At 40.6% G+C, this 27,724-nt stretch overlaps 1 protein-coding gene and 1 long non-coding RNA gene across 5 annotated transcripts in view; both read right to left on the minus strand.

The window, feature by feature from the left end:
• Positions 1-11,742, minus strand: part of Katnal1 (katanin catalytic subunit A1 like 1) — a 70,133-nt gene extending 58,391 nt beyond the window's left edge. For 2 of the 4 annotated variants that reach the window (XM_090342208.1, XM_090342211.1), the window contains exon 1: positions 11,072-11,173. The gene's annotated coding sequence lies outside the window, so the exon portion shown is untranslated. Of the gene's footprint in view, positions 1-10,911; positions 11,009-11,071; positions 11,174-11,503 lie in introns of those variants that run through there. The other 2 variants (XM_090342209.1, XM_090342210.1) reach the window with 2 other exon arrangements.
• Positions 11,743-20,481: 8,739 nt separating this feature from the next.
• LOC150057026 (uncharacterized) overlaps positions 20,482-27,724 on the minus strand; it is a 41,385-nt gene continuing 34,142 nt past the window's right edge. The window contains exon 3 of the long non-coding RNA XR_016537029.1: positions 20,482-20,502. This is a non-coding gene — a long non-coding RNA (uncharacterized LOC150057026). The remainder of the gene's footprint in view (positions 20,503-27,724) is intronic.

Raw genomic sequence — 27,724 nt, forward strand, 5'->3', positions numbered from 1 at the left:
CAAAGATTTAAAGAGAATCTTCTCTGAAGAAGAAACAAAAATGGCCTATAGGCACATGAAGGAATGCTCAACATCTCTGGCCATAAAAGAAATGCAAATCAAAACAACTCTAAGATTCCACCTCACTCCAGCTAGAATGGCCAGGATCAGGAAAACAAATAATAACAGATGCTGCAGGGGATGTGGCCAGGAGGGATCATTACTACACTGATGGTGGGAGTGCAAACTCATTCAACCACTATGGAAAGCAGTATGGCAGTTCCTCAAAAGACTAAACATAGAGCTCCCCTATGACCCAGCAATTCCACTACTTGGCATTTACCCAACTATCCAGAAACAAGGGCATACTAAACCCACTAGCACAATGATGTTCACTGCAGCACTATTTACCATAGCAAAGATATGGAACCAACCCAGATGCCCCTCAGTTGATGAGTGGATCAACAAGATGTGGTATTTATACACAATGGAATTCTATGCTGCTGTCAGAAAGAATGACAATGCCCCATTTGTTAGGAAATGGAAAGACTTAGAAAAAATCATATTAAGTGAAGTAAGCCAGACTCAAAGGAACATAGGCCCAACAGTTTCCCTCATTTGTCATAATCAGTAGAAACCTTGGGCTCTCCTAGCAGAGATTGCAATAGAACAAAACCTAGATATATAAGGCCATACAATATGATGCTAAATGAAAGGACCTCTAGGATATAAAAACAAAAGCCATATAATGAATGATTGTTGTCCTTAATGTACTATGTTATCTCCCATCTCTTTTGCTGTCCCTTGGTTATCTCATATTGTTACAGTATTTCACAGACTCAATGTAATTCTATCAAAATCCTAGAAGCCTTTTTTGTAAAAGGCTGACCAGTTGATTCTAAAATTTATATGGGAACATAAAAAGCACCAAGCAGATTAGATTTGAGAAGGAATAGTAAAGCAGGAAAACTTTCACTATCTAATTTCAAATTTCGCTACAAAATTACAGTAATTAAGACAGCATGGGAATGACATACCCACATAGAAATCAATGGAACACCTTCAGAGTCCAGACATACTCATACAAACATAGTTAGTTTGCAGTAAAGTTGCCAAAGCAATTCAGTAAGGGATGGACAACCTTTTCCAATAAAAGAAAATTCTAAAGCCAGGACCAGTGGCCCATATCTTTAACCCTACCTACACAGGAGGCTGAGACCTGAGGATTATGGTTCAAAGCCAGCCCAGGCAAGCAAAGTTCATAAGACTTTTATCCTCAATTAATCACCAAAAAGCTAGAAGTAGAGCTGTGGCTCAAGTGGTATAGCACGTCATGAGCAAAGAAGCTAATGTATACTGCCCAGGACCAGAACAGACAAAAGAAAGTACAATTGTTTTGTTTTATTAATATTTTTATTGTAATTAATAGAAGGGACACATTATATTCACCAGATAGAAGGTGCAATACTTCACATACATTGATACCCTTTCTCATGTCTTGGTCCACATTTCCCTCCCCCCCACTCCCACCCCTCATTTTGTTTTCTCCCCTTCCAATCCAATTTCAAAGAACCAAATATGCATTTATCCAATATATCAGATAACAAAGTGAGATACTGTAACAATATGAGATAACCAAGGGACAGCAAAAGAGATGAGAGATAACATAGTACATTAAGGACAACATTCATTCATTAAAAGAAAGTACAAATTAATGTGTTCTAAATTTTAGGAAAGTTTCTGAAATACCCCATTGATAAATTTCTTTCCTTTTTTTTCTATTTGGCTTTTGAAATACCTTTTATTCAAGTATTAGACTTCCTAGGCTTGTCTTCTAAATTTTCTTTTTTCTATATGTGATCTTGGTTTATTTGGGGGTAGGGTGCTGTTTGCTTGGAAATTTTCTCAACTTGATATTCTATCCCTTCTCTAGATTTTTCCTTATTCATCTATTTATTTACTTATTTATGTGTATGTGTGTGTGCATGCGCATGTGCATATGCACACCAGTCCTAGAGCTTGAACTCAGGGTCTAGGCACTGCCCCTGAGATTTTTTTTCTTCTTGTTCAAGGCTAGTACTCTACCACTTTAGCCACAGCTCCACATCTGCTTTTTTGGTAGTTAATTGGAGATAAAATGTCTCCTGAACTTTCCTAGTCAGGACAGCTTTGAATTGTGATCCTCAGATCTCCTAAATAAAGTATACAAGTCTTTTTTTTTTAAAGTATACAAGTCTTAAGCATACATACAGCTTAGCTAAATCTGACATTGTATATATAAGTTTAATTAGGATCTTGCATATCCCCCCAAAACCCATGCATGTAGGCTAACTCTTCCACTTGGCACTATTAGGAGGTGGTAGAATGTTTAAGAAGTGGGGCCTACTGGGAGATCACAGGTCACTAGGCATGTCCTTGAAGGATCTGTGGGATATCTGTCCATTCTTAGAAGTAAGTGAATGGGCTTCCTCACCAGGCAATCTTGCTATAATGTACTTTGCTGCCACAAGCCACAAAGCAATGGACTGATTCTTTCAAGAGTTGAGTCAAAATAAGTCTTTCTGTTCTTGAAGTTATCTCAGGTACTTTGTCACAGTTTCAGAAAATTACCTGACACAACCCTAAAGTAGAACCCACATCAAAGAAGAGAACATACACGGCTCCCAAGGTAAATCCCCCATGTTTCCGCTCAGTAAACACTTTTCTGTATAGTAACTGTACTCTACCTTTTGACCCCAACAATATCCTTTGTTGATGAGCAATTTTCATACAAATTCATAAATTCACTTTTAATATACAAGTTGATGCATTCTGAGAAATATATAAAATAGAACCACCATCACTGGAGAGGTAAGGACCTCCAGGATATGGAAACAAGAGCTATATAATGTGTGATTGTTGTTCTTAATGTACTATGTTATTTCTCTTTTTTATTTTTTTATATTTTTTATTGTAGTTAATAAAAGGGATATATGATATTTGCCAGATAGAAGGTGCATTAATTCACATACATTGATACCCTTTCACATGTCTTGGTACCCATTACCCTCCCCCCCAACCCCCCACCTGTCTTGGTTTTCCCCCCTTCCCTATCAAATTTCAATTATCCAAATACAAATAAATTCAATATATCAGATAACAAAATGAGATATTATAACAATATGAGATACCCAAGGGACAGCAAAGGAGATGAGAGATAACATAGTACATTAAGAACAACAATCATTCATTATATGACTTTTGTTTCAATATCCTGGAGGTCCTTTCAATTAGCTTCATACTATATGGCCTTATGTATCAAGATTTTGCTCTATTGCAGATCTCTGCTAGTAGAGCCCAAGGTTTCTACTGATTATGACGAATGAGGGAAACCATTGAGCCTAAGTTCCTGTGAGTCTGGCTTACTTCACTTAATATGATTTTTTCTAAGTCTTTCCATTTCCTAACAAATGGGGCATTGTCATTCTTTCTGACAGCAGCATAGAATTCCATTGTGTACAAATACCACAACTTGTTGATCCACTCATCAACTGAGGGACATCTAGGTTGGTTCCATATCTTTGCTATGGGGAATAGTGCTGCAATGAACATTGTTGTGCTAGTGGATTTAGTATGCCCTTGTTTCTGGATAGTTGGGTAAATGCCAAGTAGTGGAATTGCTGGGTCATAGGGGAGTTCTATGTTTAGCCTTTTGAGGCACTGCCACACTGCTTTCCATAGTGGTTGAATGAGTTTGCACTCCCACCAACAGTGTAGTAGTGATCCCTCCTGGCCACATCCCCTGCAGCATCTGTTATTATTCATTTTCCTGATCCTGGCCATTCTAACTGGAGTGAGGTGGAATCTTAGAGTTGTTTTGATTTGCATTTCTTTTATGGCCAGAGATGTTGAGCATTTCTTCATATGTCTATAGGCCATTTTTGTTTCTTCTTCAGAGAAGACTTTCTTTAAGTCTTTGGCCCATTTTTTAATGGGATGGTTGTTACTTTGGAGATTAGTTTGGGATTGATTCAATTTTTTGAGCTGTTGATATATTTTAGATATAAGGCCTTTGTCCGTTGTTTGGTTGGTAAAGATCTTCTCCCACTCTGTAGGCTTCCTAATTAATTTACTAGCTATGTCCTTTGCCACACAAAAGCTCCGCAGTTTAATGCAGTCCCACTTATCCAGCCTTTCTCTGATTTGTTGTGATTCTTGGTCCTTATTAAGAAAGTTTGACCTGTGCGAAGGAGGCCTAGTGTATCTCATATTCCTTCCTGTAAAGTTTTCAGTGTGTCAGCTTTTACCTCCAGGTCTTTGATCCATTTGGAGTTAATTCTAGTGCAGGGTGACAAAGAAGGATCCAACTTTAGTTTTCTGCAGGTGCTTAACCAGTCCTGCCAGCACAACTTGTTGAAGAGGCTGTCTTTCTTCCATTCTATTTTTTTGGCTCCCTTGTCAAAGATTAGAGCCATATAATGTGTGATTGTTGTTCTTAATGTACTATGTTATTCCTCAAAAAAAAAAAAAGAAAATTTTTGTCACCCCAGTCAATTCTCTCTTTTAACATTTAGTGCCCAACCCTCACTTGCCAGTTTTCTGATGTTTGGCTTTTTTCATTTTATGTATTTCTGTTTATGGCTACCTTGATTTTTTTATTGTTGAAAAAGGATGTATATAAAATTTGCTTACGTGCTTAAGGTACTTTGCAGAAATAAACACAAAAATACAGGACACAATATTTCAACTGAGATTACATCTAAAATTGCAGGATATAATAAAAATAGTCCACTATGAGGGAATCACATGGACACATATCAGAATGATGACCTTATCTAAAGAACACATATTAGAATGATGACATTATCTAAAGCACTTAAAAATCTATTTTGATTACATCTAAAATAAGTACATGCAAAAATATATGGACAAGAAATTTAAAATGAGTAAGTGCACTACAGCCATCTAAAGTGACTTCTGATGTTAAAATATAGTCTTTGAAATAAAACTCAGTGGACTGGCAGAATGCTAGCATAAGTGAAAATGAATAAGCCATAAGAGAGAGCTATAGAAACAGCCTAGTATGCAACATAAAACACCAGAATAAGTAAGCCAGATTAAAAAAAATAAAGACAGTAAGTTCCTATCTATTAGAAACCCCTAGTTCAAATCCTAGTAATGCCAACAAAGTCCATTAGTAATTCCAGAAAAAAAAATGGGGATAGGCAAAATTTAAGAATATCATGGCAAGGATCCTCCAAAACTCACAAAAAAAATAATTCTTCTCACTTTTAAATTAGGTTCACTATATAGAAAACTAAGGAATTTTTAAAGCAACAGAGAAAAATGATTATTATTTACAAAGGAAAAATAAGTTTACTGACAACTAAAACAAACACTGGAAAACAACATAGAGACAATGGGATTAATCTGGTGAAGGAAAAAGAGTTTTCAACCAAGAATTATTCACTAAACCACACTATTGGAGTTTATATTTTATGAAGGCAATATAAATACAAAAAAAACCCTGGGTATTAATTCAGGCACAAATTTTTTTAGTTGTGACCTCAAGCAAATGACAATTTCATTAATCCGTCTATACAAGAAAGAAAATAACTTTATTGCAAAGTCATTTTCAAATTTTAAGTATATACTTATATATTTAAATGTATAAATTACATATAGATAATACATTAGCATTATTCCTAATATATAATAAATATATAGCATTAGTTTTGCTACATATTCAGCATCAATATAAAGAAGTAGCTAATATTTCTTTATAGACAAGAAATTAAGTAACTCAATATTAATTATAAATTCCTAGGAGATATAATTTATTTGTAACCATATCTTGAAATTTATCATCTTTTAAAATCTCCCTTAATATAAGCTAGAAGAGTCTATGGGACTTTTAAAAGGTCAAATTAAACCTAAAGTAGACAAAGAACATTTTATTAATCTCTAATACTTATTAATAGTCCTCTTATTTTGATTTTATCATGTATTCAATAAATGAATTTAGCATCTTCTTGCACTTTGTTGATGACATGAATTAATAATAGTGCCTTATATAGAATGACTCAAGTATATATCTTCAAGGAAGATTCCTATGCCAAGTGAGAAGAGCTAAGCTCACATTCATGGCCAGACCAAGAAGAAGAAAGGTACCTCCCTCTGGCTCCTGATAGTCATGTTTCACTCATCCCTGACTCATACCCACACAATATATAAAACTCTCATACCAACCTATCTCCCCAGCTACATTCTCCTTGCCTACCTCCCTGTCTTCCTCAGGGCCTTACTCTCTCAGCCTTTTCATTCAAGGCCGGCACTCTACCACTTGAGCCATGTTTCCACTTCTGGCTTTTTGCAGAAGGTCAATTGGAGGCAAAAAGTCTCTCAGATTTGTCTGCCTGAGTTGGTGTCAAACGTCAATCGTCAAAGTAGCCTCTTGAGAAGGTGGGATTATAGACAAAACCCACCAGTACCTCGTCCTCCCTGTCTTTACATCCACTATCTTGAGCCAGGGGTGTGCCTGCCTAGCATGCACAAAGTCCTGAGTTCAATTCACCAGTACCACATACACAGAAAAAGCCGGAAGTGGTGCTGTGGCTCAAGTGGTAGAGGACTAGCTTTGAGCAAAAAGTATCCAAGGACAGTGCCCAAACCCTGAGTTCAAGTGCCAGGACGGGGGAAAAAAAACCACTATCCTCTACAACACAACACTATATACAAAAAAATACAGGGCTTGCTCCCAATTTACTGGAATAATCTCATACCAAGCCTAAATATACAATTAGGAAATTTACAAAAGGAAGAAAAAGGCTGCAACCAGAACCCAAGCACACTTGAAATTATCATTTATAGAAAAAAAATTTTCCCCCAGGGAAGTCAAACTGAGGCCCAAGTGGCAGAGTGCTAGCCTTTTGAGCACAAAAGCTCTGAAACAGCGTCCAAGCTTTGAGTTCAAGTCTCAGGACTGGCACCCAAAAAAAAAAAGGTTGTAAATTTATGCCAACGGCAAAATGTCCAGTTAACATTCAAAAGGCTCTATATTTAATGCTCAGCACTGGAAAACAAACAATATAAAAAGAACTGAATTTCTTGAATAATATTTCTTTAAAAAAAGAAAAAGGAAAACTTTCTAAACTGACTTCATGTGAGTAATATCTGTCTTGTTCAGTTATGCTTCCAGTATATACACTACATGAGGCTAAGAAAAAACTTCCACTTTAAATTGTTTGATTCTCACACTTCCTTTTTCTCATATTTTTCATTTCTTTGAATTTTTAATATATTTAAAATGTTTCTACCAATGTCCACCAATGTCCAAGTTCAATTTACTTTATACAATCTGTATTACAAATATAAACAATCAAGAAAGTATTTGACAACATCTCAAATCAGTCCATCTGAATGTATGATTTGGGTTATTTTATGATACCAGAATTTGGGGGTCTCAAGTTGATCAGCTGTGTTCTACCATATATGCTACACTTTCAGCCCTGGTTTTTGCTGGAGTCTCACAGACTGCCTGGACTGGCTCTAAGCCACGATCCTCTGTGTTTCACCTTCTGAGCAGCTAGTTTAAAGATGTAATCTGCTGAAGCCTGCTTTATGTTTTAATAGCAATAAACTAATCTATTATGTGAGTACTTATCATCAAAACAGGACACTGAAAAATCACATACCTCTCATCTCTTCACATTGAAGGATGTGCTATGAATAACAGCAACAAAAGCATAACTTAATCACAGCTCACATGTAAGAGAAGTTTCTACAGTATTGAAGCTTTTGTATTTATTTCCTTGATTCATACCTCAAGTACTTTAGATATAGGAACATAAAATCTAAATGCATGTTAAGACCATAAATGCTTCTCAAAAATTATCATGACAAGAATTTCTGCTTATACACCAAACCCCATGACATCTTTAAAATATTACATATCATTTAAAAATATATATCTCTGTCTGAAGAAGAAATAAGAATGGCCTATAGACACATGAAGAAATGCTTGACATCTCTGGCCATGAAAGAAATGCAAATCAAAACAACTCTAAGATTCTACCTCACTCCAGTTAGAATGGCCAGGATCAAAAAAATCTAATAACAACAGATGCTGGAGAGGATGTGGCCAGGAGGGATCATTACTACACTGTTGGTGGAAGTACAGACTCATTTAACCACTATGGAAAGCAGTATAGCAGTTCCTCAAAAGACTAAACAAAGAGCTCCCCTATGACCCAGCAATTCCACTACTTGGCATTTACCCAACTATCCAGAAACAAGGACATACTAAACCCACTAGCACAATGATGTTCACTGCAGCACTATTTGCCATAGCAAAGATATGGAACCAACCCAGATGCCCCTCAGTTGATGAGTGGATCAACAAGATGTGGTATTTATACACAATGGAATTCTATGCTGCTGTCAGAAAGAATGACAATGCCCCATTTGTTAGGAAATGGAAAGACTTAGAAAAAATCATATTAAGTGAAGTAAGCCAGACTCAAAGGAACATAGGCCCAACAGTTTCCCTCATTTGTCATAATCAGTAGAAACCTTGGGCTCTCCTAGCAGAGATTGCAATAGAACAAAACCTAGATACATAAGGCCATACAATATGATGCTAAATGAAAGGACCTCTAGAATATAAAAACAAAAGCCATATAATGAATGATTGTTGTCCTTAATGTACTATGTTATCTCCCATCTCTTTTGCTGTCCCTTGGTTATCTCATATTGCTACAGTATTTTACCTTGTTATCTGATATTTTGTATATATGCATATTTGGTTATTTGAAATAGGATAAGGAATGTGGGAAAATAAGATGAGGGGCATGGGGGGGAGGGGTAAATGAGGACCAAGACATGAGAAAGGGTATCAGTGTTTGTGAAGTAATACACCTTCTATCTGGTGAATATAATGTAACCCTTCTATTAATTATAATAAAAAATGTATCTCTGCCACATTGTCCCAAGATGGCAGCTTATACGGTCAGTTTTATCTTGAATGTAACTGAGACTGAAATCTGGACCAAAGTTCAAAGTCAACCTGGACAAAAAAGTCTTCTAGATTCCATCTTCAAAATAACTAGCAAAAAAGTAGAGCTGAGGCATGGCTCAAGATTCACATAGTAATTAAGCCAAGAAAATGTGAGGCCTTGAGCAGTCAAAAATGAAAAGAAAGGGGCTGGGAGTTTGGCCTAGTGGTAGAGTGCTTGTCTAGCATGCTCGAAGACCCAGGTTCGATTCCTCGGTACCACATACATAGAAAAAAAAACAGAAATGGTGCTAAGGCTCAGGTGGTAGAGCTCTAGCCTTGAGAAAGTCTAAGGACAGTGCTCAGGCCCTGAGTTCAAGCCCAGGACTGGCAAAAAAAAAAAAATGAAAAGAAAAATTCTAAATTCAATTATTCTAATCTCTGTCTACACTTAAGAGTCTTTCATTCAAAATTACCTCAAAGGTTATATAACTATAAAACACTCATTCCACATCTATTGTTTGCTTGTATCATTTGCCTAGAATAACATTCCTCATCCTCTCTCCAATGTAAGATTAATCAACTTTTTAACACAAGTCAAAAGTCACTTCATTCCAAAGATGTCCCCTGACCAGAAACAGACAGTCAGAAGTCAGAGTTCACTAGCCAATGGGGAGAATGGCATCAGTCATTGTGATCATGACTTACCTCAAGAGGCTGACGTACCTGACACACTTTCTCTCCCTTTCTCTCTCTCGCTCGCTCTCTCTCTCTCTCTCTCTCTCTCTCTCTCTCTCTCTCTCTCTCTCTCTCTCTCTCTCTCTCTCTCTCTCTCTCTCTCTCTTTCTCCCTCTGCATGTATATATGTATGTGTATGTGTGTGAGTGCACACGTCGGTCCTGGAGCTTGAACTCAGGGCCTGGACACTGACTCTGAGCCTTTTTGTTCAAGTCTAGCAAAACCCTAGACACTCATCAGGCAGAGATATGAGGATCCTAGTTTGAAGCTAGCCCAGATAGGAAGGTCCATGAGGTTCTTATCTGCAATTAAGTAGCAAAAAGAAAGAGAAGGGAAGGGAAGGAAGGAGGGAGGGAGGGAAGGTACCAGAAAGTGGAGCTGTGGCTCAAGTAAGTACAGTGTTAGGCTAGAGTGAAAAAGCTAAGGGGGCAGCATCCAGGCTCTGACCTAATGCCCCAGTATCAGCACTAAACAAATAATAAAACTTTAAAATATACAGATGTCAGCATTGTTTAAATTGTTTGCTCATTTTTTAAACACACATACAAAACGCAAAACCCTCACAATACTACAAACAATATCCCAACTCATTCCATAAAAATCCCAAATTTTAAACTCCTTATGGAAAAACTTTGAAAGACTCAATGTCAGTCCCCCTGTCCTTATCACCAATCCTCGAGTCAACGCTAGTGATCGAAGGCACGATTCACGTCATTTCTTTATTGAAAAACAAAATTGAGAATGGCCTTTTTAAATTGTGAAACCACTCGACTAAGTGAAGAATACAATTAATACTATGCTCTGCTTCAATTTATATATTCACATATGTAGTCTGTACTTTAAAAGTTAATAAACATTTAAAATTGAGTCTTCCAATTAGAATCGGAATGTGGGTAGACAGTGGTGAGACTGGTAAGTTGAACCTCAACAGATAAAATGCAAAAATGTAAAATGTTACATATATGTGCATAAATGCAAAAATGTTCCATATATGTATGTAATACACACATGCGACCAAATAGCACCAAATAGTATCTTTGATCCGCTTTGACAACTACCCTTTGCCTAAAGGCCCTCTGAGGAATTACTGCGGGATGGGATTCATCTGTCAATACCTCTGAGCTACCCTACTAGTGTTTCAATACCTAGTAGTGAACCTGTCGGGGAAGAAGACCTGTGCAATCACGGATTCTAGGTTTGCATCAAAAGTGTGCCGTACGTACGGTTCTGCGCCGAGAGGCGGCACCCAGAAAAGGCCCGGGTCCCGCTGCTGGGCGGCGTCTCCTCCCCGACCAGACCCGCGCTGGGCGGTGGCCGGGAGAGGTGGGGCCCCGAGCGCAGCAGTTCGGCGGGCTGATCCGCGAGGCGGAGGTTGTCTCTCACCTCTGCGTCCCTTTCCCTGCGCACACGGCCCAGTTCCACGACCACCCCGGAACCCCCTCCAGACAAAGGCAGACACATTCATTCGCTCGCTCGCTCGCTCGCTCGCTCTCCCTCTCTCGGTCCGCTCAAAGTTTTATCAGGCTCCGACCGCTCGGCTCTTGGGGCCGCTGGGCTTTGTAGTTCTCTGATGCGAGTCATCCCGCCGAGTCCGCGAGCTCCACGAGAAGCCGAACTACCACTCCCAAGATGCCCCGCGATCCAGAGCCCGCTCACCCGTTTCCCCAACCTCGCTCGGAGGCCCGCATCCCCGCCGGAACTCCACGGTGCGGGGACTGGACGTTCCCGGCAGGGGGGAATGGGCGGGACTGTCCACTTGAACACCCGTCACTTCCCTGCCCTCCGGTTCGCATCCGAGTCCCTCAGCTCCATTACCTAAGGTGTTTCACAGGTCGCCGGACCTTCGGCGAGGTGCTCCAAGTGGGGTGGGGTGGGGGAACGGGGCGCAAACCGCCGCCGCCGCCGAGTCCGTTAGTTCGCGACGTGCGTGAAAAGGCGGCGGCGGCGGCGGCGTACAGTTGCTACGGCAACGGGGCGCGCGCGGCGCGGCGCTCTGAGTCAGCTCCGGACCGAGCCTCGGCGGGCCGCCGGGACTGGGGAGACCGGGAGACGCGAAGGCACGAGCGGGCGCGGAGGGGGACGGCGACCTCGCTGGCGCTCCGGCCCCCACGTAGCCGGAGGAGCGCGGTGCTCGGGGAGGGGTGGCTCCCCGCCCTCGCGGGCTCTGCCCTCGGCAGGCCCTCGTGCAGCCTTCCGCGGCCCCTTCCCGCCCAGCCTCGGGGGGGGGGGGGGGGATGGGAACGAATCCTTCCCGAAGATGGAGCGCACGCGCGGGCCTGCGGGATGAGTCCGAGGGGATTAGCACGTGCAAATGGCCTCGGGCTTTCCAGAGCGGAGCCCCGCGGTCGTCGGTGTAGTGTAAACGGGGGTTCGTGAATGATCACTTCTAAAGAGGCTTTATTTCCCCGCTGTAATCCTTAACGTTTTAATCTGCAAAATGCAGGTGCCTGATGAGAAATAAATAGTAATGAAGCAGGAGAAGGGGGCGGGGAGAGCGCTGGCTGATGAGGGACTGTTCCCTAGTGATACAAACATCTCCATCTCAAAAAGGGTCTGGGTGACAGAAGTGTGTTTACAGGTTTCAAAACATAGGGACTGGTACATTGCACTGTAGATAAAGTTTCCTCAAAAGCAGGGTAATACCATGACAAAACCTCTCGGTACAGTTAATACAATTTAAATAATTTAATAATTTAAAAAAAAAAAGAACAGGAAAGTAAAACAGACTTTGTTGGGGGAAATAGTACCAGCCAGAGAGGGGAGTGCTGAAGAAGTGAGCTACAGGACGTTGACTCCAGTAGTCCTTCCCACTCAGGAAGTTGAGACCTCAGGATCACTGCTGGAAACCAGCCAGGGCAGAAAAGTCCAGAAGACTCATCTCCAGTTAACCACCAAGATGCCAGAATTGGAGGTGTGGCTGCCAGTGGTAGAATGCCAACTTTGAGTGAAAAGACTAAGGGACAATGCCCAGGCCCTGAGTTTAAGCTCCAGTATAGGTACAAAGAAGAGGAAAGGGAAGACCAAGGAGGATGGATATGGTAGAAGTAGTTTTTTTCTGGCACATATAAAAATAGAACAGAACTGGGGTATGGGAGAGTGTAGAGGAGGTGAATTTGGTCCAGATACATTGTATGCATGTACGGAAATGAAATCCCTTGTATTATATGCTAATAAAACATTGTAGGTAGATTTACCTCAAAGGGAACATGATAGTTGAAATTCAAGCTCTGATAGTATCCATAGAGATATCCCTAGGCCTAATCTCCAGAGGAAAGGAAGTGAATTCTAGAGATTCAATAGGGAAAAAAAAACGGATGGGTAAAGAGTGAATGACTAACCGTGTCGTTTTCTAATAATAATTAAAAATAGCAAGCCAGTGTGTTGTTGGTTAGGGTCACCCTGGCATAAAGAGTTTGGTGAAATTAGCTTGAGTCTCTTATCCATCTCTTGGGAGAAAGCCCAGGTCCTCTCCAAGACAGCACAGTTCTGGGGACATTTAATCTCAAGGTCACTTCTGGCTCTGAGTTCTTGCTTTTGGTGAACACATTTTAGCTACAACTCACATCCCTGCTGCTGGCATTTCATGTAAAAAGCAACCCCTTTTCTTTGGTTGTTTATATAACACGCTCTTCTAAAGATTTGAAGTAGCTGAGAGAGGTTTTATGTAAAAGACAAAAAAAATGTCACTAGAATTACTCCATTCCCTTCCATTCCCTCTTGGCATTTTTATCCCAGTCCTTCAGCATAGACATCACAGGCCCCATCTCAACCTTCTGGATTGCTAGGATTGTAGATGTGAGCCACCAATGTTCAGCCTCTTTTCACTTTTTATGCAGTATTTTTTTTTAGTTATTTCTATCTCCTAAGTCTTTAGGATTATCTACTATCCTTAAAACTTTCTCCCCCACGTATTTTCCTACACAAATTATACCAAGAGAATTCTGATGCCAGCTATTAAATAATTTTTACCACATTATATATCTTCATATTCTACAGCAAGATGGATGTTTTCATTTATTTTTCCCATAAAGCTACCAACTTCCACTAAAAATATGCCAGCCCTTGAACAAATGGAACCTTTTCACTTGATCACTTAAATTCAACACATCCCTCCTCCCCAACTTTTATTTCCCTTGTTGCCTGTCGGTCATGGGGATTGAACTCTGAGCCTAGGTGCTGTCCCTGAGCTCTTCAGCTCAAGGCCACAGCCCTTCCCCTTGAGCCACAGCACCACTTCCGGTTTTCTAGTGGTTAATTGGAGGTAAGGGTCACATGCGTGGTCTGTAGTGCCAGTCTGGCTTTGAACCTCAGTCCTCAGATCTCAGCCTCCTGTGTAGCTAGGATTACAGGCATGAGCCACCATGCCCAGCTGCACATTCCCTTTTATATAGACATGAGGCAAAATTTGTTTTCCAAAAAGGCTGATTTTTCACAAAATTAAGGGTTGAGAAAGACAACCTGTCATACAATTTAAGCTCAAGTGACTAAAACATGGGACTGACAGAAAGCTTCTCATCAACTGAGTTGCTTAGTGGGGGAGTGGGCAGGAATTTAAGGTTTTTGGTTGTGAAATTTTATGCAATTTTTTGTTGGCTTGTTTTCAGTGTTTTGCTATAGGTCTCAGGGCACTGTCCTTCACCTTTTGTACTCTAAAACTGAGCCACAGCTCCATTCCTGGCTTTTTGGTAGTTAATTGGAGCTAAGCATCTCACAGACGTTACTGCCCAGGCTGGCTTTGACCAGAATCCTCAGATCTGTCTCCTGAGTAGCTAGGATTGCAGGTGTGAGCCACTGACCCCTGGCTCTTCGTTTAATCTTTTTAAATCACATTTAATTAAAATCATAGGCATAAATTTGCAAATAAGATGATTCTACTGTATTTGATTCAGTCCATACAGTGGTTACTCAATAAATATCAAGATATTATGTACAAGTTTGGCATGAGATTTGTTCTTGTGGTCCTAGCTACCTGGGAAGTGATGGATCACAGTCCAAGGTCAAACCAGACAAAAGCACAAGACCCTATCTGAAAAGCAAACTAAAAGAAAAAGGACTAGGGCATTGTTCAAGTGTTGTTAGGCAAGTGTAAGGCCCTGAGCTCAATCCCCAGTACCACCAAAAAGAACATTTTTTTTTATTTCATCAATGGTAGTGATTTATTCCACTCAGAATAAATGGGGAAGGAGATGGTAATCGCTGGAATCTGCTGTTATCTAGAAAAAGAAAGGCAACCAAAGACTGTAGAAGCTTAGATGATATTGTACTGAAGAAATGATAGCATGTAAGTCATAAAATCCAGAACAAAAATCCTAACATGAAACCATGATGACATCCTTAGAGAAGCAACACCCGGGCTGGTCACCTGTCACTCTGGTTACAACTCCGCATGTATAATGAGCCTATAAAGAGATTCCCCTTTACTCCTAGGGAAGCTGATACTGATAATGGTAGCAGTTGAACACATGCTTCTGTAGTAGGGATGAGCTTCATCTGATCCATCCATCCCTCATCGGGTTTCCCTTGTCTGTGTGAGGCAGCTGGCTGGGGTTGTAGTACAATCTGTAGCCATGAAGATGTCTCCAAAGGCAAGCTCTAAGGGCATAACTTTCCTCAGTTTTTTAAAATTTATTTTTGTTTTGGGTTTTTTTTTGTGACAGGATCCCAGAGAAGTCACTTGAGAATGGGTGACAACAGACAGCTGCTTTTACTGAGCTGGGGGTAACAGTCACATGAAGGGAGACCCTGAGTCACTGATGCAGAACCTTAAAACGCCTTGCAGGCTATGGGACAGTTGGCAAGGAGAAAAGATCATTCTGAAACATTGGTTTATTTTCACCAGATTCTTTGGACCCATTGAAGTGCTACACTCACTATGGAAACCAAAAAAAAAAAAAAAAAAAAACAGAGTTGAAAGTTTCAGCATCAGTTCCCACAGCCATGTGGTCAAGAGACACCCTTCTTGTTGAAGAGACTTAGTGTCTGGTCTAATGTGAGATGTTTCCCTAGGTTCTCAGATTTCTCTGCTTAGTTTTTCTTCCCAGGTTCCATAACTGCACCAAAGTAAGCCTTGTGCTTCATTACCTGTTCTGTTGTTTCTGTCGTGGTCTTCATCTGTGATGCCATTCCCTCACCCCATCTGAATTCTACCTATTTTGCAAAAATTAATCCAAGCCTTTACATGGACTCTTTCCCAGTCACTCTTTTCCACTCTCCAGTATTTCCTGAACTTTCTGGACCACTAATCCTCCTGGCAACTCATCTACTGTTAATAGGGTTTTTTTTTATCTTTTCTCCTTCTAAGGTACATTTGTGGTTATTCAAAAAAAACAGCCCATAACAAATATGACTAAAGTAATCCCCTTTTACTGTGGGAGATGCATTAAAGATCCTCAGAGGGCATTATTAAATGATATATGCTATTTTTCCTATTTACACTTATAATAACGTTTGATTGCTATATTAGGCATAGTAGTCGGGCACCAGTGGCTCATGCCTGTAATCTAACTCAGAAAACTGAGATCTGAGGATCACAGTTCAAAACCAGCGCTAGCAGGAAACTCTGTAATCTCTAGTTAAGCACTAAAAAGCTGAAAGTGGAGCTGTGGCCCAAGTGGTATAGTTCAAACCTTGAGCAACAAAGCTCAGGGACAGTGCCCAGACCCTGAGTTCAAGTCCAAAACAAAACAGCATAGTAAATGAACAATAACTGATAATAATTCTTGCAATATGTTGTAATCAGTAATTTAAAACTTATTTTTTCTGGAAGTTTCCATTTAATACTTTCAAATCCTGTCTGATCAAGAGTAACCAAAACTGTGGAAAGCCTAATCAGAAATAAACACTAGTGTAAACAAAGCATTTGCAGCTTCTCCAGAAGCCTGAATCTCCCTGAAGCCTGTGGGAATGGGGACCATGCTTGAGTTCAGTGGAAACATCCTTTACAGGGCTATTCCTTTAAGTCACTGTCACTTTAAGAGGAATCAGGAAGAAGTGAGCACTAAACTCCAGTTCTCAGTCCAATACCCTTGAAGGCCTACTGGAGTAGAATTTTCCTCACTGACTCATAGCCCCCACTAGCAGGTCCTGAAGTCAGTGTAATGGCAGTCTCCCAGCATCTGCAAATGTGGCGAAGTAGTTCTAGGTAAAGTGAAATAGAAAATACAGAGTTTAGGGTAAAGTATAGCAGTTATTGAGGTGTTAACATTCAGCCTCAACTTCACCATTCTCTCTGTCTCTGTCTGTCTGTCTGTCTGTCTGTCTGTCTGTCTCTCTCTCTCTCTCTCTTTCTCTCTCTCTCTCCCTCCCTTCTTCCTCTCCTCTGTGCTGGTGAGACTGAAGCTTGGTGAACCACATTTCTCCTTTGTCTTCTGGCTAGTGGAGGCATAAGAACAGTACAGGCTGAATTAGGGCAGCTTGTTCCCAGCTGTTGGCCTGTGACGCTTGTCAGCCTCACCCTAGCCTAGAAAGCTTTTCCTGCTCCAGCTTTGTACTATGCTTCCAGAACCAGCTGCATCAGCTTTCCTCTCCCCTCGGCCCCAGCCTTATCAGTTCAGTCAGGCAGTACCCCCTTTTTAATCGTCTGCGTTCCAGCTCTGGGGAACCCCTCCTCTATGCTTCTGGGTTCTGATAATTCCAACGTTCTTTCCTCTGTTGGATTTTCAAACCTAGAGGTCATAGCTGCCTCTTGCAGTTATGATATACATGTCACTTCATAAATTTTTCATCCCTCAACATCTGTGCAATTCCTTACACTACATTCTCTCTGGGAAGGACTCTGGTTTCCTCTTTGCTAATAAGCATTGTGAACTAAAATATTTCTTGTTTTATCAGCCAAAAAGACTTAAGAAGCCCTACATGAAGGAAGTAGGGTTAAGGACTTTCTTAAAGAGATAGACACCCTCAGTCAGTGCTGAGGGGCCCATGCTAACATATAAAACCACTAAATTTCAGGCTCATGGAATGCAAAAGCCCAATTCTTTTTTTCATATATTTTTATTGTAATTAATAGAAGGGTTACATTATATTCACCAGATAGAAGGTGCATTACTTCACAAACATTGATATCCTTTCTCATGTCTTGGTCTCCATTTCCCTCCCCCCACCCCCACCCCTCATCTTGTTTTCCTCCCTTCCCTATCCAACTTCAAATAAACAAATATGTATAAGTACAATATATCAGATAACCAGGTGAAATACTGTAACAATATGATATAACCAAGGGACAGCAAAAGAGATGAGAGATAACATAGTACATTAAGGACAGCAATCACTCATTATATGGCTGCAAAAGCCCAATTCTATGATGGCAGGTGCCCTTATTGGAGACCAGACCTGGTCCAGTCTATAAGGGATAATACCAAGGAGTCTGCATGTGTCCACCAGAGTTGGGTATGATCCACAGGCTTCCTGTGAAGTCTGATCTCCCTCAGACATATAGAAATGTCTTTTTGACATGCTGTACCTTTACTTCTTATAAGCAACTGTGAGGAAATTAAAAATTTATGATGAAAGGAGCCAGAAGGGGCACCAGAGACCTGCAATATGGAATAAATTGGGGGATGGGTGGTAGTGTAGTTGTAACTTGCTGTCATTTCTGGGAACATGAAGAGATAAGAGACAAGAAAAAGAAATGAAGAGCCTTTTGCATTACTCCTATATTTATGCCATATCCAGTCAAAAAATAGTTTTCATAGAGATTCCCTTCTTGAAAACTTGTTTGTTAGACATGTCATTTGAAATATGGTATAAAAATCAATGTTAATAAATTATTTAATAAAAAAAATAATTTTCGGAAGCCGGGAGTTTGGCCTAGTGGTAGAGTGCTTGCCTAGCATGCACAAAGAACCGAGTTCGATTCCTCGGTACCACATACGTAGCAAAAAGCCAGAAGTGGTGCTGTGGCTCAAGTGGTAGAGCCCTAGCCCTGAGAAAATCCAGGGACAGTGCTCAAGCCCTGAGCCCAAGCCCAGGACTGGAAAAAAAATAATCATAATTTTCAGCCTGATACTGGTGGCTCGCAACTAGAGTAGCTAGGGTTATAATTTAAAACCAGCCCATAAAGAAAAGTCCATGAAACTCTTATCTCCAATTAACCAGCAAACAAAGTCAGAAGTGGCGGTATGGGTCGAGTGGTAGACTGTCAGCCTTGAGTGAGAAAGCCAAGTAAGAGCGCAAGGCCCTGAGTTCAAGTCCCAATATAGGCATAAGAAAAGGAAATTTTTGCTGCACTCTGCTCATGAACTGATATTTCTTTTATTAGCTGCAAGATTCATTGGATCACATATTCCTAATGCTAGACACTGTGTTGAAAATGAACTATACAATTTGTGGGTGGGGATGTAAGGGAAAAATTGGGAGACAGTGAAGAAATACAGTATAAGGAAGTTGGGATTATCACAGACTATCATGGAGTCTATCCCCAACATGCTTGCCATTACTGACCCACATAGCAATGGCCTAAACAAAGGGAGAGATTAGTTCTCTCTCACTCAAAGTCTAGATAGGCCATGCGGAGCTGGTATGGAAACACCAGGATCATTAAGAGTCCTGGCCTATGCCTCATTGATCTGCCAGTCTCAACAATGGCTTCTCGCTGTATAAGATAGCTGCCCCAGCACTTGTTATGTGCTGCACTCCAACCCCACTAATCTATCTGTACATATCCTGGGGACAATACTTGTACTAGAATCTGCTCATGCAAATGCAAATCTGCTCATATCGCCCTGTAATAAATGCTTCAGCTGCAATAATTGTAGTCTACAAAAAGACATTCCCAGACCATTTTCACCATTGTTTTTTCTGCTCAAGGCTAGAGCTCTACCACTTGATCCACAGCTCTACTTTTGGGTTTGGGTTTTTTTGTTTTTTTTTTTACTGGTTAATTTGAGATAAAAGTCTCAGGGAAACTGAGTATCCATGGCTGAAGCCTAAAATGCTAATCATTCAGAATCTGAGGATCTGAGGATCACAATTTGAAGACAGCCTGGACAGGAAAGTCTGTGAGACTCTCACCTCCAATTCATCTCCAAAAAGCTGGAAGTAGAGCTGTGGCTCAAGCAACAGAGTGCTAGCCTTGGGTGAAAAAAACTAAAGGAAAGTGTCCAGGCCTTGAGGTCAAGCTCCAGGACAAGTGTGAGCACAAAAACATACACACTCACAAAAGGAATTTTTCTATCTTGGCTGGCTTGAAGCACACTCTTCAGATCTCAGCCTCCTGAGTAGCTAGAATTATAGTGAGGTACTGGGCACCTGGCCAGGTTTCACCATTAACCCTTGTACATATAACTGAACAGAGATTCACAGATAGTGTTATGAATGTATACACACTATACCAGCTATCCATAACTGAAACCAGTTCTATAAAACACTCACCTGTATGGTATCATGAGCTCTAGTATTCTGTGTTCCGTTTAATTTACATTTGGATATATATATACATACATATATATATATATATACCATGGATGTGGAAGGATACAACCTGGACCCAGTGCAGAATATTTATTGACTTGTCCCTGCTTGTTTTTGTTTCCTGTGCTCCAGTCTGACACCCATGCCAATAGCACATCTGCCTAAACACACCTTCCCTCAACTGTACCTTTCCCCTCCACAGCTCCTCGTTGCCCTGCTACAATCAGCTCACATACCGCTATTCCCTGAGCCCCCTTCTCTTTCATGTGTCCTGTGCAACACCATGTCCCAACCATTATCATTATATTATTTGTACTTTACTTTGTTTCCTTTTCAGCAATATGTCCCTTGGTGAGTGATTGAGATCACACCTTCACAGCAAACCCCCAGCCTTAGTGTAGTGTCTGAAAGAAAGTCAAAACAATAAATGTGTCAGGCACCAGTGGCTCACGCCTGTAGTCCTAACCACTTAGAAGACTGAAATCTGAGGAGCACACTTAGAAGGTAGCTGAAGCAGGAAATTCCATTAAAATTTAACCAGCAAAAAGCCAGATGTGGAAGGGTGGTTCAAATGGTAGAATGCTGGCAAAACAGCTAAGGAACAGTATCTAATCCTTGAGTTCAAGCCCCAAGACTGGCACAAAATTGTCTGTGATACTTATTTAATAAACAGACATGTTGTACCATGGCATAAACAAAAGCTGATTCTGTCAAAAGTTATTGAAAATCTATTGCATGTAGAGTATTCTGGTGGAGAAAATTATGAAAAGGGAAGTGAAACGTGACAGTGCCGAATAAAAAGTAGATCAAAAATAGCATGAATTTAGAAGAAAGGATTATAGTATTTCTATGTCTGTGACTCAGCAGGATTAAATATCTCCCTGACAGTGGATTGAAAGCACTAATTTCTTCCATCCCTTGTCTAACTGTTTTCCTAATTCTTTCCTCTTTATGAGAGAAACCTCAGACATGCCTCAGACATTGCTCTGCTGACCCAGGTCTGCAGTCAGACAATGAGGCCCAATGTGGAGTACAGAAACTGCCCATCAAGTATACCAGTGATTAATCCTGGGCCTTCAAAATAGCCTCAGGGAGCCAAAATGAGGTAGCATGGCATGGTGTGTACTGTGTGGGGATGGGAGGCTGGGAGGTGGGGGAGTGGAGAGTCTTGGGGCTTGAACTCAGGTCTGGGTACTGTCTCTAAACTTTTTTGCTCAAGGCTAGTACTCAACCACTTGAGCCACAGCTTCACATCCAGCTTTTTGGTGGTTTATTGGAGATAAGAATTTCATGGACGTTTTCGACGGTGTCCTGCAGTGAGTGTAATAACGTTACATTGAAACCTTAAAAAAAAAAAAAAAGAATTTCATGGACGTTACTGTTCAGGCTGGCCTTTGAGGGGAGTTAAGGACATGTCCTGCAGTTGCTTCAGATGCCATTAGGAGCCAGAAAATTCTGGAATGCCTCAGAGAGGGGAGGGTGAAGCCAAAATCGACTTAGTGTCTCATCTGTAGACACCTCTTTGGTCCAGGGAGCCAAGTCAACTGAGGTCATTTCTGCAAATCAGGCGAGTTAAGAGTAGACAATACACCAAACAGGCTATATTAAAAAGAATAAGATACTGTAAAGTAACAACTCACACCAAGGGCTTCATTTAACATCCCAAGAGCAGAATAGCAACATTATAAATAGCCTGACCTCTCTCAGACTATTGCTTTCTTACTCTAGTTAATAATAGTAGCAATGGCTTATATGTGTGTGTGCTGAGTTTTATAGTCCATAATGTGCTTAACCTAACTTTGTTCGCCCAGGAGTCTTGTGCAGCAGATACAAATAGATAAGAAAAATTGAAGCTTAGAGAAGTTAAACAGTCGTGCCTGGGTCACACAGCCAGTGAGTAACTAGAACTGGAATTCTGTTCTAGTTTGGAGTATACCAATATTGGGGATTGAACTCAGGACCAGAGCACTACCCCCAAGATTTTTTGCTTAAGGTTGCTGCTCTATACTGAAGCCACAGCTCTACTTCCTGCTTTTGCTACTTAATTGGAGATAAGAGTTTCTTGAAATTTCCTACACAGGTTAACTTTTAATTGTGATCCTCAGGTCTCCCCTTCTGAGTAGCTAGGATTACAGGTGTGAATCATTGGTGCTTGGCTTGAGATTCTAATTTATCATAGAATAAATAGACAGCAAAAGATAACAAGTAGAAATCTAGATTTTAATCCCCAAACTGTTATCTATCTATGAAGCTGTGGACTTGGACTTATTTTTAAGCTGTCCAGAGCTTCCTTCATAAAGAAATGTACTTAATGATGGCATCACTCTGCCTCCCAGGGAGTTTATAAGGACAATACAGGTAATGTGTGTGAAAGTGCTTTATAACTGAGTTGGTAATCCAGATGTTGGCCATTATTAGCAATATTTTCTAGCAAAAACACTCAGTAATTTTTGCTGGAATCTTTTTATTTTTCACTGCCTTTCATTGCCACCATTCGTAGAAACAACCTTGTGGCTGACTGCTTGTGCCCCACACATCATCCTAGCTACCAAGAGGTTGAGAGCCAGAGGACTGCTGTTTGAAACCAGTCCAAGCAGAAAAGTCACCGCTTTCTTATTCTGATCTGAAAGCAGGGATTATCGGTCTGTAGTCAATAGACCCACCTGAGGAGATCAAAACATACAATTATCAAGGCCTCACATGAGCAATTCTGATGTCACACATTTTTTGGTATTCTTTTCTTTTTTTTTATTTTTTAATGACAACAATCATTCATTATATGGCTTTTGTTTCACTATCCTGGAGGTCCTTTCAAATTTTTGGTATTCTTGTTTTGGCATTTACAAAGCCAGGTCAGGAAGTCTGCTGTTGAGATTATGCATGGTTCTTCATGACTGCTAAAAAGCATAAAAGAGCAACTAGTAGTTCTGGAAGAATCCACCCCTTTCTTATAGAGATGCATGTATATAAATCAGATAATACTGCATTCAATTGGGAAAGAGAATCAGGAGTTTGATCTTGAATTTGAACCACAACGATCCTAAAACCCCACAATTATTACACAGGTGACACTTCTCCTGTATCAACTTTCCAACAGCATGTCAAAATACTTGTCATCATCAACTTAAAAAGAAGAAAGATTTATGGAGATTTCTAATGCATGGCTGTTTGGCCTCATTCCTTTGAACACAGGCTATCCTGGGAGAATGTGTGATGATATGGAAGCTTGTTAACCTCATGGCAACAAGAAATCAGAGACAGGAGGAGGCCAGGGTCCCAACATCCCTCTCAAGGGCACACCTCAATGATCTTACTTCTTCCCACTAGTCCTCACCGCCTAAAACTTGTGCCTACTAACAGCACTGTAGGCTGGTGACCAAGCCTAGAGGTTTAGTTAAGATACAGGGGCCTCTGAGGGCTGCTCAAGATCAAACCCACGGCACCTCTTCCTAAACTGCCCCTGCTAGAGGAAAGTACAGTGGCATGTCTACAATGGATAAAGTACAATACAGTACAGTACAGAGCCCTCTTCCTATCACCAAGACCATTTCCCAGAGTACTCCACAGCACCATCCCTAGGCCACAGAGATTTTTTTTAAAATTCTAGCTACTCAGAATGCTGAGATCTGAGAATCATGGTTCAAAGGTCAAACCGACAGGAAGGTCCATGAGACTCTTGTCTGCAATTAACTACCATAAATCTAGAAGTGGAGCTCTGGCATAAGTGGTAGCTTACCAGCCTTGAGTAGAAAAACCAAAGTATAGCACCTAGTCCCTGAATTCATATGGGTACACACACACACACACACACACACACACACACACACTCCCAGAGAGTTCACATTTCCAACTTGAGAAAACAAATTCTAGAGGGAAAATATCTAGTACATTACCAGTTGAGTATTATATTAAAATTATCTCACAGTATTAGAATAATAGTATACTATATCAAATTCTAATGTATGTATAAGGTGTATATGTTCTACATGATGCTTATTCCAGGGTTCATTCAACTGAGCATCAATTTCTAAATGTAGGTGTGGTATATTCCTTTTGTTGTTGCTAATGTTGTTGCTTTTGTTTGTTTGTGCTAGGATTGGAGCTTGAATTTGGGGTTGGATGCTGTCTCTGAGCTTTTTTGCTCAAGGTCAATACTCTATCTTGTGAGCCATAGCTCTACTTCTGGCTTTTAGGTGGTTAATTGGAGATAAGAATTTCATGAACTTTCCTGCCTTGTCTGGCTTTGAACTGTGGTACTCAAATCGCCTAAGAAGCAAGGACTACAGCTATGAGCTACCAGTATCCAGTGATATAACCTTGCTCTCTTAGTTACTAAAATTTTCTAGCATAGCCATATCTCCTTAAGAAAATGTTATCAGAAGAAAGTATCCAGATAAAATTCAGAATCCAGGGGCCAGGAGTTTGGCCTAGTGGTTAAAGTGCTTGCCTATCATGCACGAAGACCCAAGTTCGATTCCTTGGTACTACATACATAGAAAAAAGCCGGAAGTGGTGCTGAGGCTCAAGTGGTAAAGCTCTAGCCTTGAGAAAGTCCAAGGACAGTGCTCAGGCCCTGAGCTCAAGCCCAGGACTGGCAAAAAAAAAAAAATTCAGAATCCAGTGACTGCATCTTCAGAGGAGAAGGAACACTTCCTCTTAGTTTAACCTATGCATTTGTTTTTCTGACCAGAAATGTCAAAATAAAATCATAAAATGGTTGGGCTGCCTTCAGAGCTGGACACCATCCCTAAGAGACTAGCTTTCAACTATCCTTTGAAATCACTCCAAAGAGGAAAAGTTTGCTTTACTGCATTTGGTCATTTTGATCACTTCTCTCACAAGTCTACAAACAATTAGGATGGGTGTTTCCCTACAACAAAACCTGGAGATCTAAATGACGAAGAGGCTTATCCCTCATCTGAGCACAGCAATTGCCTAGAGATGACAGTCAGACTTCTGGGACCCCACAAAGACAGTAACTAGACAGCATTTTATTGTGTTGCAGTGAGTGTGCAAAAAATGGTGCCTCATTACTCTCAGGGGCTTCCTAACCAAATTGGCTTCCTGAAGAGCCAACTAAAGAAATCTGGCAACCTAAAAATCATTTCAAGAACTTCAAGTTGACAAGGGAGAATTTCTGGCTATTGAAGCAGAAAAGATGAAGCATTTGTTACATTTAAAGAGGGGATTTTTAATACAAATCTCAACAACATGCACCTGATTTTTAAGCATCTTTAAAGAAAATAATAATCTGGTACATATGGTAAATGCCAGATCTTTAAGTAGAACATTATATATAATAATAACAATTAAGATCAGACACCAGACTAATCATATTGGAGACTTGATTTATTTGGTGGGGTTGGGGGTCCATTGTGGTGCTTGAACTCTAAGCCTGGGTGCTGTCCCTGAGCTCTTCATCTCAAGATTAGCTGTCGACCACTTGAGCCACAGCACCACTTCCAGTTTTTCTGGCAGTTAATTGGAGATGAGTCTCATGGACTTTCTTGCTCCAGCTGGCTTTGAACTACGATCCTCAGATCCTAGTCTCCTGAGTAGCTAGGACTACAGACATGAACCACCAATGTCCAGCTTGATTTTTTTTCTTTATAAATTGTAAGAAAAAAAAGCTTAAGTATAGACCTTATAGATAATGAACTCTCCTTTCCCCTGTGCTGGTTGAATGTAACACCTTCATTGAATAGAGAATGTGGTCCAGGTCAAAACTGCTCTGGCACAGCATAAATCCTTCCACTGACTCCTCCAGCCTCTCATTACAATTCTGCTATTTATTTCTCAGCCCAGCCTGCAGTTCAGATATTCCTTAGGTGAATGAGCTGTAGTATGTGGGGGCGATCCCTGAGACCTCAGGCCCAGCCTCCTGAAGTGTAGCTTTTCTAAGCTTGACAATAACTTCACTAATTTGTGCGCTGATTCCCTTGACTGCAGTGTGAGAGAAAACAACAGAACCAGTTCTCCTTAGGTTGTCAAGAGGATTAAAGCAGTTATTTTATGGAAAAACACTGGAAAGATGTCCAATTTACAGTAAGAACACAATACATGTGTTACCCCTCGCACCTACAAAAATAGTTAGCTTAGTTTAAGTGAAAAAAAGAACAAGACCTTAAGTCCAATAAAAGACTGTCTTCATATTTGTAAATGTATTTATATGAAAAGTTCCAGTAAGATTTTTAATACATTTAAAATACCTAGTGTTGTGTGTGTGTGTGTGTGTGTGTGTGTGTGTGTGTCTGTGTCTGTGTCTGTGTCTGTCTGTCTGTCTGTCTGTCATTGATTGTGGGCCTTGAGTTTAGGGACTGGGCACTGTCACTGAGCTCTTCTTTCTCCAGGCTAGTGCTCTACCACTTTAAGCCACAGCTCCACTTTGTTTTCTGGTTTTTGAGTGGTTAATTGAAAATTTAGAGTCTCACCAGAGACTTTTCTGTCCAGACTAGCTTCAAACTGTGATCCTCAGATCTCAGCCTCCTGAATAGCTAGGATTACAGGTCTGAAATATGAGCACCCAGCAAGATATCATTCTTTACATACAATCCTAGCTGGATGTTAGTAGCTTATACCTGTAATCCAGCTACTCAGGAGGCTTTCTTTCCCAGGCAAGAAAGACAATGAGAGTCTTATCTCCAATTAACCACCAAAAACTGTCAGAAATGGAGATGTGGCTCAACTGATCAAGTGCCAGTCTTGAGTAAACAAACAAAGAAAGAAAAAAAACCTCAGGAACAGTGTTCTGGCCCTGAATTCAAGACCTCTCCGAGGGGAGAAAAAAAAATTAAATGGAAATTCCAGATATGAATATGTTTCAAATACGTTTTATTTTAGCATATTGTTAGAATTGTTTTATTCTATTGTTGTCAATCTCCTACTGAGCCTAGATAAACTTTATTATAGCATAAGTATAAAAAAAAACCCACTAGATGTAAAACTCAGTACTCTTCAGTGTCAAACTCCAATAAGAGTCTTGGAACAGTATCCTTTGAGGGGGAACTGTTTTTCATACTTTAAATTAATGTAGCTTATTGTTCCTAAATTATTCCTCAATAAAGTTGAATTTTAAAAATAGGTTTAATAGGGCTGGGAGTTTGGCCTAGTGGTAGAGTGCTTGCCTAGCATGCACGAAGACCCAGGTTCGATTCCTCGGTACCACATACATAGAAAAAAGCCAGAAGTGGTGCTGAGGCTCATGTGGTAGAGTGCTAGCCTTGAGAAAGTCCAAGGACAGTGCTCAGGCCCTGAGCCAAAGCCCAGGACTAGACTTGTGCCTAGTAGCTACTCAAATAGTAAAATCTGAGGATTGTGATTCAAAATCAGCTCAGGAAGAAACATCTGTGAGACTGTTATCTCTGATTAGCCATCTAATAGCCAAACATGGAGGTGTGGCTCAATTAGTAGAGCATCTGCCTTTAGTGAAAAAGCTAAGGGACAATGCCCTGGTCCTGAGTTCAAGACGCAGTACTGGTATTAAAAAAGAAAGGCGTGGTAGCTCACATCTGTAATCCTAGTTACTCAGGAGGCTGAGATCTGAGGATCAGCCCTGGCACTGAAGTCCATAAGACTCTTGTGTCCAGTTAACCACCAGAAAACCAGAAGTGGCGCTGTGGCTCAAGG

This window comes from Megascapheus bottae, chromosome 11, assembly GCF_031878675.1.
Source record: "Megascapheus bottae isolate mThoBot1 chromosome 11, mThoBot2.hap1, whole genome shotgun sequence".
NCBI lineage: Eukaryota > Metazoa > Chordata > Mammalia > Rodentia > Geomyidae > Megascapheus > Megascapheus bottae.